The sequence below is a fragment of the Canis lupus genome, chromosome 15 (genome assembly GCF_011100685.1).
Source record: "Canis lupus familiaris isolate Mischka breed German Shepherd chromosome 15, alternate assembly UU_Cfam_GSD_1.0, whole genome shotgun sequence".
Classification (NCBI taxonomy): Eukaryota; Metazoa; Chordata; class Mammalia; order Carnivora; family Canidae; genus Canis; species Canis lupus.
Window position 1 is genome coordinate 55,585,498 of NC_049236.1, and position 15,989 is coordinate 55,601,486.

Sequence of the window (15,989 nt, forward strand, 5' to 3'; positions counted from 1 at the left end):
AACAAGAGTATTTGACAATAATGGTACTGCATATAACCCAATTATTGCCCATAAAACCCCTGACTGTGGAAAGAGAAATAGCAAGTGGTGTAGACCACAATGTGCCAACAAGTAATGGCAGACCAAAGATAAGTGTCCCACTGAAATGACTCATCACTTACATTAATGTATAATGGCTTATGTGGGATATCTGATAATAACCCACAGTCTCAGTCAGCTCAGGCTGCCATAACAAAACCCCATAAACTGGATGCCTTAAGCAATAGACATTTATTTTCTCACAGTTTTAGAGGATGGAAGTCAGACATCAGGACGCCAGCGTGCCCCAAGGTCGGCTTCTGGTGAGATGTTTCCTCTGGTTTGCTGATGTTCACTTTCTTGCTATATCCTCACATGGCCTTTCCTCTCTCTCTCTCTCTGTGTGTGTGTGTGTGTGTGTGTGTGTGTGTGTGTGTGAAAACATAGAGATCTCTCTTCCTGTTCTTATAAGGCCACCAATCTCATCACATGGACCTACTCTTAACTCTAAATATCCCTCAAAGGATCTATCTCAAAATACCATCATACTGGGGATTAGAACTTCAACATATGAATTTTAGGAGGACACAAATATTCTGTTCATATACCCGTGTTCACTGAAACTGATGCTTATCGATTAAAATTAAATTAGTGAGATCAACATACTAAAATATTTTTTCCCAGTTTGTATTTCATGCAAGCTGTTTACAACTTTTATTTGGCTACTACTAGTATAAATGTTGCTATCCATATCAGAGTTTTTTGGGTTCCAAATAAAAATCCCTATCTTCAGTAAAAATGTTTAGTTAAATTAAATAGTATTATTTAATTTCTTATTGCTAATGATTTTATTGAGACCATTGTCAGACATTGTAGGATTGCATTAAACTACTACACAGAAGCTAGATTTATGTCATATTTTAAAAATCTGCCTTTGAAAATACATGCATTTCAAGAACATTCCTTAAAGTTCCATAGTGTCTTTAGAGTAGGATTCCAAACTAATTTTAAAAAGACTATGTGTATCTATGACATCCCTAGTTTAATCACACCTGCCCAGTTGGAGCACACAAGTAAAAAACAAAACTGTCTTAAAATTTTAGAGTATTGGTTACTTTAAAACAAAACTTTTTCAACAAAACATTTTTTCAACAAAACAAAACATTTTAAATTATTAAGATTAGTTTCAGTTGTGAATAACAGAAAGTTCAAAATACAATCACTTTAACAAGTCAGAAATTTAATTTCCCTTTATGTGTAAGTCTGGATTTTCACAATTTCAGGATGGTCAAGGCCATCTACAAAGCCCTTCATAGTCGTGAAAGCCAACAAAGTTCCATGAAGACCTCAGACATTCAGACTCCTTAAAACTTTCTCTTTGCTCCTTTCTAAGTGTGGCCTTCATAGTTATAGTCCAAGATACAGCTTCAGTCATTATATCCATCTCCTGTTGGATAGAAAACTTTTCCCTTCTTCCCTTCTAGTGCTTTGGCTGATCTAATAATTAAATTGACATAATACATATTTACAGGAAAAAAGAGAAATTTACTTACATATGTATGAGAGTCCCACAAAGACATGAGACTCCCAGGCACTTAGGCAATTGAGGCTTATACGTTATTCCGAGCTGAAGAAAACTGGGGTAGGGGTCTGTGGCTTCAAAGAGGAGGAAGACAATTCACAGGAAGATAAGAACAAATGCCTGCTACATAAGTGTTTGCCATGCCATGCAGATAAGTCTTTTTGATATAAAAAGTTATCTTTGGGGGCACCTGTGTGGTTCAGTGTTTAAGCATCTGACTCTTGGTTTCAGCTCAGGTCATGATCTTAGAGTGGTGAGATGAAACCCCACCTCCGGCCCTGTGTTTAGTGTGGCATCTGCTTGAGATTCTTTCCCCCTCCTTTTCCCTCCCCCTCTGCTCCTCCCTCTCCTTAAATAATTTATATGTTGGCAAATTAAACTTAAATAAAAGAAAATATGGAAATAGATAAATAAACAAAATCTTTAAAAAAAATTATCTTTGATAATAGATCTATCTCTTCCTGGCATAGACCCCCAATCAAAATTATTTTAGGCAGTTAAGGGGGAGATAAAAAGCAATTCCTGACCCCAAATGTCTGCAGCTTAAAATAATCCACATGTGCCAAAGTGGCATATTTTGGGGCAGCTTACCCAAAAAACCTCACTTTCCAAATTACAGAATTGAAAAAAGAGAAGACAAGAAGGAAAAAGTGTCCTCCAGGTGTTTCTGAGGGGATGCTCCTAGAAGCTACCTCAGCTCACTTCCACTATAACTCCAGTGGCCAGAACCCAGTCATCGAGACTTGCCTAAGTAGTGAGACAGGTTGGAAAGTGTAGTCTTTATTCTTGAAAGCCAAATTTTCTGCTAAGTTTTTTTGAAGATTTTCTTATTTGAGAGAGAGAGAGAGAGAGAGATAGTGAGAGAGAACACGAGTGGGGAAAAGAAGGAGAAGCATGCTCCCCACTGAGCAAGGAGACCCACGTAGGGCTTGATCCCAGGACCCTGGGATCATGACCTGAGCCAAAGGCAGACACTTAACCAACTGAGCCATCCAGGCACTCCTAAAATTTTTATTTCTTTGGGAGTAAACAAAAGATATTGGAGAACAGCTAGATTAGAATGACTTTTCCCATATTTTCAAGTGAATGTTTTCTCCTTTTGGTAAGACCATCATTTCCTCAGCCTAAACTGCAGTCTTATGCAGAAATAGGAACATGAGATTGCTGAGCTGGACAAAGAAGTAGCACAACTAAAAAAAAAAAAAAAAAAAAAAAAAAAAAAGGAAGAAGGAGAAGGAGAAGAAGAAAGATAAAATTAGTCTGACATCCGTTTTAAACCAAAACAGCTCAATTGGCAATTTTTGCCTGAGGGGAAGTAGGCCAAGAGCCAATACTGAATTTCCTTTCATCTATGGAAAACTTGGCCTTCACTCAGGGCACAGATTTGGCAGCTTATAACAAGTCTTGAAACCACATTCCATTATTCTACCTGCCAGATCTTTCCCACTGGCAATCACTACCCTTCCAGAGCATCGAGGCAAGCATGAAAAGGGGAATTTCAGGTGTGGAAGCTCTGAGGGCTAGAACCTTGGAAGTCACTCAAGGATGCATTGTCAAAATTAAGGGTTAAAGAGCACACAACTTCTGCTGAGCAACTAACTTGGTTATTTTTAAATTGAGCGCCAAAGTCTATCACCTTTGGTATAATTATCAGAAATCATTCACCAGCTTCTCTCTCTTCCTGGAATGTACCATAATTTTACCACTGATTTTCAATGCAATTTTGAAGTTTTAAGGAAAACATTCTTTCTTTGATAGAGTATGTACTTTCTAACCATTCAGCTCTAAATCTGGATTAATCCTTTTCATTAGTTTACAGTAGCATTTAATTAAATCTCACCGATGACTTGAACATGATGTCCATATTCAGCAACAAATAACGTGAATATTTACTACCATCTTAGGCAGAAATAAGGTGGAACTGTGTATGCATCTTCCTTTCCCGTTTACCTTCTGCTATGGGAACAAGAGCTAGAGTGGCTGTTTTCCCCCATTACTATCTGGTCATAACATGAGCTAAGCATCAGAACCTGCCATTTGAATTTAAAAATATTAAATTCTCCTTCCTAAGTATATCCAAAGAAAGCCTGCTAGGAAAAAGAAGCTCCATGGATCCAGTAAGGGCAGTCAAACAACATGGGATCTGATGTAAAAGCAAAATGGGTTCTGACCATGATTAAGCAAATAAGTATTTTCTTGAATGACTGAAAATTATATCCATGACAATCTCAAAAATTCATTGGCAATGTGGAAGAGTTTAACCCACCCAAAAACGGAACATATATTGGGATGGAGGGGGAAATCCTCCCCCAACACAGAAAAGACACAATAGAAAAAATATTCAGCATTCCTAAATCAAGTATATAGTTTCATCTGCACTAATAAAACAATTGGGATCAGGAAGGGTGAGATTTGTTAGAAAGATGGTACGATTTGCTGTTTATTGGATATTTTTCTTCACATGAAATATTCTCCTTAAAGTCACACATGTTACCCACAATTTCGTGAATCTGTTGAATTATTTAGTGAGCATTCAAAATAGTTCACCATGACATGCCTCCGTCTTCTGTTTCCTTGTTTTCCTCCCATTGCCATCATATAGATCTTTTTTTTTTTGTAAGATTTTGTTTATTTATTTATGAGAGACACACACAGAGAGTCAGAGACACAGGCAGAGGGAGAAGCAGGTGCCCTGCAGGGAACCCGATGCGGGACTCGATCCCAGGTCCCCAGGATCACGACCTGAGCCGAAGGCAGACGCTCAACCACAGAGCCCCCCAGGCATCCCATCACACATACCTTTTTATAATAATTGCAAATATGCATCATTTCTCTCTTTATCTACAAGGTAAGGAGACTCACACTGCCTATGAAATTGAATAAAATATATCTTTCTCTTAATTTTGATTCACCAGGTTTTACATTTTAAGTTATTTGGCTATTTTCTCATAGGTCAGTAGTTTTCATCTCTGTATGACATCAATAGCAGGGTTCGATTTCTTAAAGAATACTGAGCCCATCTTGAAGTTTTATACTTTGGAACTATTTCTATGAGAAACTAACACGAGCTCCTGAATCCTGTTTTGCAGGGACCTGAGGTTTTAATAATAGTGACTGTGTGAAAATATACCAGGTTAATAATACTCTGGGCTTTTCCTGAGGCAATTTAAAATGAGAACATTTATTTTTATTCTTCCTGTTGGGTCCAGAATGGCAGTGGGTAAACAGCTGGAACATTTCATTCTCTCTTGTTCTGACAGTGGGCTGACAGTGGCTACTTATGTCCCAAGCAAACATTTCACTGGACACTAAATGAGCTAACGAAGTCTTGCTCATTAACAGCTTTCAGTCAAGGAGAATCAACCTGATGCGCCTAATGAGCCAAAAGTTGGGTGGGAAAGAAAAGTGTACCTTGGGGGAAAACTCAGCAAACAATAATTTCTAACCAGCACAACCACCCGGAAATAACCAAAGTAAGCAGATTGCCTCCCAGAAATAAAGGAGACAAAGTGAAACCTGTAACTTCCCTAGAAGAAGAAATGCATTTGCAAATAACTCATTGAACTTTTGCTTTTATGGCTTCTTTATTTCATTTTTTAAATTGATAAAGATGATCAAAGAAAATCCTCAGAGGATTCTTGGGGCAATCAAGTAAGATAAAATGGTAAAGTACGTTGCAAATATTAAATTCATGTTATCAAGTTAAGAATATGAGGATAGAAACCTTTTTGCCAACACGATGAACACAGTAAGCAGGTGGTATGTTTTAAAATGATTTGGTAGCAAAGAGCCTAATTTGGATGCTTTCCTGAAAGTCTTCCTATTCCTTACTTTTGAAAAATCAACCCCGCCCTTGTGATATTCATTATGACCAACTAGAAATATTCCCACTTGACTATCCCTGTAAGTGTATTTATGTTTCCCTCTGACTTGTATTTAGGTTCCCAGGCCATACAAAAACTTCTCAAAATTGAGAAATATTGACCCCCTTTATCATTTGACTGAACAGCAGGCACAAAATCAATTCACATTCTGTCATTAAAAGCATGCTGCTCAGCAGGCTTCTTTAATCATATATATTTATTCCAAAATCTAAGCACTGTAGCAAAAACATAACTAAGCTATAAATGATGGTCCTCTTCTTCCACCCTGATACACTATCAGCTTCACCTTGCCCAGCCTTGACTCACAGAAAAAGAGAATATGTGTTGTGTGTACAGCAGTAATATGTTTCTCCTTACAAAAAGACACTTCAGTATTAGAAGTGGCTCCTAGTGATGAGAAGACCATTTTGAAACCACGTCATATTATGCCATTCAGATAACTAAAGCTCTCACTCAATGATATTCTAGAACTTTTGGTTATAGAGAACGGGTAGAGAAATAGGACATATGGATTCTGTTCTCTTCCTAACTACCTTTCCTATTATCCATGTGATTTTAATGGCCTATGTATGATGCACAATTGTGTCTAGAGAGCTTTTCGTAGAACTGATAAGACTCTGGCCACTTCCGTCCACAGTGACTTTACCCCCACTCCATTCTCATCATCATCATACCACAGCACTTATATCATAACTCATTTGACATTTATTACTTACTAACATAGATTACATTTGTATATTAAATTAACATAGATACATAAAGTAGACTAATAGCCTGATTGTCTAACTAGAATTCTGTTTGTTGAACGAATAATAGATTCAGGGACCTATTGTAGTTATCTTCCCATAGGAGACACTCAGCGAACATTTGTTGGTAAAATTCATGATGCTGATAATATGTTCCAAACAAAAAGAAATATATGAATTCCACCAATCAATAAACTAACATAGTCCAACCATTTTTTACTTAAATTTAAAATAATATAAAAATACTATATATGCATTTCAGCCTCCTTAAAAATTCAGTTACTGGGACACCTGGGTGGCTCAGTGGTTGAGCATCTGCCTTTGGCTCAGGGCGTGATCTCTAGGTTCTGGGATCGAGTCCCACATTGAGCTCCCTGCATGGAGCCCGCTTCTCCCTCTGCCTGTGTTGTGTCTCTGCCTCTCTTTCTGTCTCTCATGAATAAATAAATAAAATCCCGCCCCCCAAAAAGAATTTAGTTACTAGTTTTATTTTCCCCTTAATAATAAAAAAGATAATGAAAAAAAAATAATAGAAAGATAATGTTACTCTATCTACAACTCTTTTAGAAGACCACATAGTTTTGATGGCTCTGCCTTTAGTAAATATTAACCAAAAGAATCTAAATCAAAGACAAAAATACTTCCTGATTATATTGAAATTTATTTCACTTTTGAAATGCAAACTCGCTATTAACTGCTATATAATCTTTCTCCTATACTGTTACTATCAATATTTTTGTGTCTAGGAAGCAAATATTGCTTTATTTCTTTTTCTGCTCCCTCTGTGTCCCCCACAGCCACAGATATAATAGATTAGAAATTAGTTCATTCTGTCAATTGTCCTCAAGCAAAAAAAAAAAAAAAAATGTATGAGGAGACAAGCCTTCATGAAAAGGCTTGAAAGGCACCTGATTACTCATCTCTTCACAAAATAACAGTCCTGGCCATGTGTTATCATCATACCTAAAATGTTATCACTATGGATTGATTTAGTGTATCCATTGCCTTGTCCAGGAATCTCCTATTAGGGAAAACAAATTAAGGTATACTTTCATTTCTCCTATTTTCTCAAAGAAGATCAACTTTGCCACCTTCATGTGATTCTTAAAACACATGATTTCACCCTTAACTGTCATGATGGAGACCTGCACACAATGCCTAAGTTAAAGAGTAAAACATCCAGTTGGCCACCACTGAAATGTCATAAAACCCAACTAACAAAAACAATATGAATTGGAGGTTTTTAAACAAGAGTTAGAATCTACATAGCCACTATTATCTTCAGGGCTCAAATCAAGCCATGAGAAACTTGCTTAACTGGACCCTATTATATTGGCCGCTCTGGAATTACTCCCCAGTAAGGTGTGTGTTTAAAGTAGGCTCTGAGTTTCACCAGGGAAAAAATACCAAAAATAGCCTATCAGGATTGGTATTTCCATTTGCTGAAAAAATTTAGATGTCTAGGTTTATTTCACATAATTCTATTAAATACCAAACCAAACAAAAACACATTATTTTAGAATAAATACTAGGAGAGACTTTGTTTCCCTTGAAAAATGATACACATTTTATTCAAGGACATGGAGAACTATTTAAACAGTCATTTTTTTCTTACTGCTTTAAAACTTCCTAAATAACCAAAGCCAAATTCTCAGGGCAGCAATAACACCTGTATGAAACCTCATGTATTGAATAAAAATGCATTTCATTTTTCTTCTATGTCATCCTGATAATCCATTCTGCTTTATATTTTCTGTAGTGTTTTTCACTGAATGTACCTTCAGTTGCCTCATATTTTCTGTAGAATGAGGTATTACACATCTTTTAAAAAAACAAAATAGAATTATTTGTTTCTTGATAGAAATTATGTGGCCAATTTTTGGTTTGTTTTTTCATATTTTCTCATAAGGATCCAGTATGTAAAGAAATCAGGAAGCAAAGAAGTGGTGGATGCAGGAAAGGCACCTGGTGAATATAACTTCCAGTATGGTCTTCAATGATACCTCTTACCTCCTGGTATTTATGTCCTCATGTGACATCCTCCACTGAGTGTCAGTGGGACCTACTACCAATTGAATATGGCAAAGATGGCAGGATATCATGCCTGTGATTAAGTTACATAAGATAGTGACTTCTGCCTTCCCAGCAGGCTGTCTCTCTCTTATTGGTTACTTATAAGTTGCCGTCTTGGAGAGGAACTGAGGGTGGTCTCCAGCTAACAGCCATCAGGAATGCAAGCCCTCAGCTTCACTATCCTCCAGAAACTGAATCTTGTCAATAACTATAAAAGTAAAGTTGGCAGCAATTCCTTCCTCAGTCAGTTCTTCAGATGAGACCTCTCTATTGGACAATGTTTTTTTGTTTTGTTTTGTTTTGTTTTCCCTCTGAATCAGAATGGAATTCTAAGCTATTATTTTACCCATTTTTATGTAATTAATAGTGAGATTATTTCTTCTTTGTTTTAAACCATGTGTTAGACTATGCAGTTTAGTAGGATTGCCATTTTAAAAACCATGTTTGTAAATAGTTATTTTCCAGATATCAGTAGGACCTTTGAACACATGGGTAAAAAGGAGATAAAGCCATTATGTAGTGACCAGAGAACTGAAGGACAAAAAGTAAATAAATATGAAATGGATTGATGGCATGCTTTTTTTTCCTCTACTTTTACAGACTTTCTGTAAAGCAAATGAGAGTTTTTTTTTTTTGAATGAAGATACTATCCTATATAAATAATTATATTTCCTTGGTGATTAATAAGGTCTTTGAGCCCTAATTCCATCATTAGAAATTATTTCTTTTTTACAATCCAACATAACTGAAGTGTGCATCATATTAAATTCCTAGGAAGTTACTTATTTTATTATTCAATATCGTTCATCATATATAACACTGCCAAAAAATGTTTCTGTGTTCTTTTTTCCCCAGGAGCAGCCAAGATTTATTAAACTCTATTCATTGCAGTCAGCTCACTGTGTATCACAGAAATCCTACTTTCTAACTAGTTCATACTATTTTACTGCTTCTCTCTGACTTCTTCACTCTCTTTACAACAGACCTCAGATTGCAATGCAGTTAAAATTAATGACTTAGTCAAACATTGAGAAGTTTGACTCTGTGTTCTTTGCTCTCCTTTTCAGCCTCTGTGGGAGATTTGATAACTTCTGTGCTCTAGAAACTTCTAATTAAGCATGAAGAAGGCTGGTAAGTCACTGTACTGTAGCAACAGTGATCCAATGTTTTTTTTCTGCCTAATGATCCTAAAACACATTCAATATATGTTCTTCATCTGAAATCTTAGCATTGGTCCAGGCATATTCATTGGTATTTGGAATGAATTTGCACAAATTCTCTTTGCTCCATTTCATAGTTTACTTCAATTCCTTTCTTTTTATATAGATCAGTGAAACCCTAGAAGATTTACTGTGAGTAAATACTCTAGATGTGGGATTTGTTGGATTTTAATGCCAGGCAACTGCTGGTCATATAATCAGAATTATCTACACTGAAGTAGAAACAAGTTTACAAATTATCTTTCTTTATATAGTTTCAAACCTCATACTCATTTATACCTATATTTCTAGTTTGATAGCAGTTTCTGCTACTTTAATTTATATCCTGCTACTTTCATAAAAATGTTTAATTTACTGGAATGCTCTTTGCAACCAAATAATAATAAAATAGAAATATACACATTGGACAGATCATGAGGTTACTAAACCCTCATAGAGTCCTGGGTTACTTATCCAGCCTCAGTCCTCCAGTTATTTGCTATCACAGCCCTTGCAAGTTCTTTCTTGTCACTTTTAAATACTGATAATTAAATTATGGGGAAATGAGAAAAGAGAAGACAATTACTTAGGTAAATGTCAGTTCCATGAAGAAGGTCCTGAGGCAGCTGATTCCATTGGAGAGGATTCATTGAATCAAGCTTTCTCAAAACGGTGGTCTCAGCACCTAGAAAAGAAACCAATTAAACAGAACACAATGTGGTATATGTGGTTTGAGAGATGTCACTACAGACCTCACAAACACAAACACCACACACTACCACTAAGGCATTAGTGATACATGTTGCCTGGGACTCAGATTTAATGGAAGTGCATTAAGTGACAATAAAAAAAACTTTCATAGGATCACATCTTGAATCTCCAAGGTTAGTAGTGGAAGGTGAGTCACAACATGGAAATTAAGATTTTATTTTTCCAAATAGACACTTTGTGACTCATCTGTTCCTACTCTTTCCACTGAAAAGATTAAAATGCTTTAGGAAATAATTAGATTTCATAACTGTGACTTGATGGTTAAAATATTTAGGAAGTAATCAGATTTATAACTGTGACTCCGTCATGGCCTAAGAAATCAAGAGGCTCTAAGAGATAAAGAAAATATACAAATTATGTTTTGCATCACCTCAAGGCTTATGTCTTCCCTAATCTTTAAGCCCCAATGAGAGAGCTTAAATTAAAGCATTAAGATAGAGCATTAAAAAAATCAGTGAGTGGGGTAAGTTTTATACTTATCATTGTTTGTACCCTGACTATATGTCCAAAGGCAGGAAAATATACCTGTCAGGAAAAAAAGGGAAAAAAAAGTGACATCAACACACATGTTAAGTTAGATACAGAAGGTCAGAATAGAGAGTAGGGGTGGAAAATAAAATGTAGTGCCATCAGTGGTTGCAATGCACGTATGTTCTCTAACCTTTCTATCAAAAAAAAAGTACCCTAGATTTTTGAGAAATAAAAATAATCAGTAAGAAAAAAGTTCCTTCCAAATAATTTTATGTAAAATATTCATGGCAAGGAAGGAGAAAAAAACCAAATCTTACCCACAGCTTTATTTATTGGCCTACAATTGCTTCCATTATTCCTATTTTTATTCCAATTAATCAACATAAAACTGAAGTAAATTGACAATTACTGCACAAATTTGACTTACCTTAAAACAATGTAGGCTAACGAATAACTATACCAAACTTTCCTCTTACATAACTCTCCCGAATAACTATACCAAACAATATTTTGTATTGCTCAAAGAAGTTTTTGAGTGATTTCATCATGTTGACCTTTGAGATCCACAAAATTCAATTAAGCAATGAAAAAGTCCACTATCATGTTATCATAAGAAAGTCAGTGACTTAAATAATCAAAAGAGGTCTAGCTTTACCTTTCTTTTTGATTAACGGTTGCACAGAAATAAAGACATTTTTCTTCAAGATTTTTCAGTCAGTACGAGCTACAAAGCTTTCCTTCATTTTTATAACTATAATAAAAAGTATGTTTGGAATCTAGTTAAAATATCAGACAGCAGGTCCTCCTCAAAATGGATAGATGTGAGAAACCTCAGAATTTTTTAATTAGATTCAATAAAAAAGAATCACAAACACAAATTATTAATTCAATTTAATACCAGTTAGAATGTGGGCAGGAGGTTGGCATGAAAGGAAGGTAATATAAATTGTTCACCCAAATACTAAAGCAATCAGAGCCATTTTGATAATGAATACGCCATTACCGTTTTGAGGCAAGACCATGGACCTGCATGCTAGTATCACCCCTTTTGGTCTTGAATAATGTTAAGAAGAGGCAGTGTGGTATTGTGATGAGGAGCATAAGGTCTGTGGCCGCAGGGTCTAGTTTTGAACTCTGGCTCAATTAGCTGTGTTATCTTGGATAATTTAATTGATCTCTTTGCTCCTCAGTTTTCTTATTTGTACAATGAGGGTAATAGCAGTACCTTATAAAGCTGTCAAAGAAGTCAACATTTATAAAGAACAACTCCTACTTTAATAATATAGTGATTATTTCCATTAACTTGCTCTTTCTTTTAGTGTGTGTGTATTGCATACATACATTGCTCCCAAAAACATGTACCCCCTCTGCACAAAGAAACATAATTAAAACTCCTTGAATTGTATAAATACAATATTTATAGCTCATCGTTGATATGATTTTTCTTTGTAGAAATGATATTAGCGTAGTGGAAAATACCTAATTGTTGTCTTATCATATGAATAAATACAGTATTACTTACTTTTGAGTTAATTTTGCAGGGAACCCTACCTCCAACACACACACACACACCCACCCACACACACACACACACACACACACACACACATTCCATCTTTGAGACCACTTATGTAAAGGGAGCAAGAAGGCTTCTGAATTATAGTTGGTTCAGCTTTATTTTTTTATTTTATTTTTTATAAATTTATTCTGTATTGGTGTTCAGTTTGCCAACATATAGAATAACACCCAGTGCTCATCCCGTCAAGCGCCCACCTCAGTGCCCGTCACCCATTCACCCCCACCCCCGCCCACCTCCCCTTCTACCACCCCTAGTTCATTTCCCAGAGTTAGGAGTCTCTCATGTTCTGTCTCCCTTTCTGATATTTCCCACTCATTTTTTCTCCTTTCCCCTTTATTTCCTTTCACTATTTTTTATATTTCCCAAATGAATGAGACCATAAAATGTTTGTCCTTCTCTGATTGACTTATTTCACTCAGCATAATACCCTCCAGTTCCATGGAACTGGTTCAGCTTTAATACTACAATGACTTCATTCAATATTTGACAGTTTTGCTCTGAATACTACATATATGAGCTACGATTCTGGAATTTTAAATTCATAAAATTTTCATTTCATTTTTCAATAAAATGTTAGATTGACATTTGAAAGTTGTAGAAGCTGTAAGTTTGAGGGAATTCTGTCTAAATATATATGTGACTGCACTATTAAATTTCTTTTGCATATTCCAATTAATTTGTCATATCAAGTGTTTACATATTCCAAATTCTTTAGAGAGACAACTTCAGCAAATTACTGGATGTCAAACACTCCTGTTTTATCCAGTAGACTTGAAATAAAATCTTCCTTATTTTTTTTTTCAAGAAAAGTTGCTATTTTAGAAGCTTAGGACAAATCACTAACAAATAATAAAGATAAAGTATCTCTGAAATGTTTATATGAGTCAATAAAAAATATGATTCCATTTAAAATAAATCAATTGACTGACATCTTTTGAAGAATACAGATACAGCTTAAAACTAGGAATACATACAGGTAAATTCCTTTCTATTCTGATTTCTTCCTGAATTTGAAACAGACTGAAAAATCTATTAACACTTTTTTTTAAGAGTGCCCAGCAGCATCTTAATTTTTAAGTAATGGTTGCCTAAAAAGTGCAAACATATAAACAGTTTAAATGCTAAAGACGGGAACTGCAATTTCTCCCTACCAGTGCAAGTCTTTTCACCAGATTCCTTTCTAAACCCTAACAAAATGCCATCTTTATAAATCTCTCAAACATATGCTGTACTAAAAAACAGATGCCTTGATACTAAAAATACATTTAGAAACAGAAATTTCTGAGTCTTAAGGATGATACAGTAGAACATCTCAGTCACAAAAATGACTTGTACCTTGAAAAAAAAGGAAATCAACCATTTTTGTTAAAATATAGAATCCCATCTTATTTTATGTGGTGAATTTAAATCACTTAAATCAATAGAGACTCAGTTGCTATTGATGACCTGCTAATTTAGAGTAGAATAATTAGGCCTTTGAACTATTCATCAAGGGGAAAAGCAAAAAATTTTTTTAAAAATGTTTCGACTCTGTAGGACTCATATTCAGACTTTTATTAGTAACAAAATCACCAGAGAAAATAGTTCAAAATATAGAAGCTACGTGGTTGCAAACCTACGATTGCAGCCCATTTCACTGTATTTTTTCAACAGTTTGATAGATTTTCAGAAATCCACTTTGTATGATTGGGCTTTGCTTAAAAAAAATGGAAAAAGACCCTTGTAATTCTCAACTTAAATGTATTTTTACAGTCCCTATAATTCATTCTATAAAACTGTGAGAATGTCGGTTTCAATTCTTTTCAGGATATGTTGAAATAATCTTCTCCCTCCCTTCAAATCTTAAATGAAATGTCATTGCATTATAAGGCATTTTCTTCTTTCTGATTCTCCCTGTGTCTTCTATCTTTCCTTCCTTATTTTAACTGTGTGTGACTTACTTGGGTGGGAGGGAGTGGGGGAGAGAACATTCTCTGTTGAGGACTGTTTTCTACCCAGTACGCCACTGCCCTCTCGTGGTTCAGAGTCTAACAATTGGAGGCTCTCACCATCTGGAAGGCAAAAGACACCATTTTACCCTCCACCAAGAGACAAGGAATATTCCTGCTGAGTTATCACAGTGATTTCTCCTCACCAGGAGAAAACATGGTTTTGTATTTAGCCAAATTTTTTATGCTTTTTGTCCAATCATTTAAAAGTACTTGGATTCTTTTATTACATGACTTACTCTTTACTGCTTTCCATTTTTCTTCCTTCTTTCCTCCCTCTCCTCATCCCTCTTTGTCAGCATAATTCTATTTAGTGAAAGAGGACTTGTGAACTCTGGGTAATTAAAATCATAATTAGTTATAAATTGCTTGTAAGTAATTTCAAATTCTTCCTCACAAAAATTTCAATTGGCATATTCAATCTAGACGTTACGTTGGACAAAGTCCGAGAATGCAGTGCCCTGGGTAAAATTTTAAAACAATGAGTCACCTCTCTATAAGAAACTCATATTTGTGTTCTGATTATTTCCATAAAAGTAACCAGAAGATCAAAGGGCAAAAATACACCCCATTTTACCAAAGAGAAACTCATACAAAGCCTCTTATAGGGTGTGATTTTTAATAACACTCCCTTTTGTTCTCAAAGTGAGTTGATTTTATGTAAAAAATTGTGTGATCACTCTGATTAGCAACTCTTAAATCTTACTGCTTAAATCCCTTAAGAGCAAACAGTGCTTTTCCTTTTTTACCCTCTGAGCATTAATGAGAAGTAGCAAAAATACTAAGACAAAGAGAAAAGCAAATTAGCAAACTGTCACCAGCCATGGTCATTTAATTTGTGTTTCACTGTTCTATATTTAAGTGTTCATTTCCAAAATATTTCTCTAGACTAGGATAAAGGACCCTGGAATTGACACTTTTAACAATATATAACATAAATCATCACCCTATGATAAGCAATGTAAACTTTCATCTATATAAATCAGTGCTCTCTAATGAGCAATACAGATTTTCATCTGCACACCCTTATTTTTGGTAGGCATGTTTGAGAAGTTGCGTGTGAGAGGGATAGGCAAGAGCTACCACAATGACTTTATAGGTTGTTATGTGTCTGTACATTGCACTGACCTTTCTAAATTCAGTTGACTTGGCATTTACGTGAGAGAGCAGGACCATCTCTCACTCAGTACTGTCACTTGCTCCCAGAAATTGAGTGTCCCCAAATAACTAAGAGTTTAGAGCCTCATTTGAAAAATAGAATCTAAATATTTTGTTTCTTAGGGACACAGACCAGTTGTGATGTTCTCAACACCATCACCATTTCTCTACTAATGAGAAGACCACACTTCATAAACTCTGATGTGTTTACTGAGAAGCCACTCTTACAGGAACCAGAAACCCACAATTTTTAACAGCAGCTTATCTCGTCTCTGCTGCAGAGTGGTACATGTGATCTCAACCTGCACTTCTGAAGGTTTGAACCCTTTCTGGCTTGAGAGGGACTTGGTGGCACCTATTGTTAGAGCCCATGGTTCTGGCTATTCCCTTCGGATCATTAAGTTCCCATGCATCACCTCTTTCCCACTCAGGCCTCGGGGTTTTCATGGACTCTCTTGTACAGCAAATCCTTCTTTTATTTGCTGGAAATTTCTGAAGTCCCTTCACATTCCCTGTAAAG

The 15,989-nt window shown here is 35.6% G+C and overlaps 1 long non-coding RNA gene across 1 annotated transcript in view; it reads left to right on the forward strand.

Annotated features, from left to right (window-relative positions):
* The first annotated feature begins 205 nt into the window (after nt 1-205).
* LOC102156485 overlaps nt 206-15,989 on the forward strand; it is a 47,141-nt gene continuing 31,357 nt past the window's right edge. The window contains exons 1-3 of the long non-coding RNA XR_005370931.1: nt 206-341; nt 9,371-9,434; nt 15,593-15,785. This is a non-coding gene — a long non-coding RNA (uncharacterized LOC102156485). The remainder of the gene's footprint in view (nt 342-9,370; nt 9,435-15,592; nt 15,786-15,989) is intronic.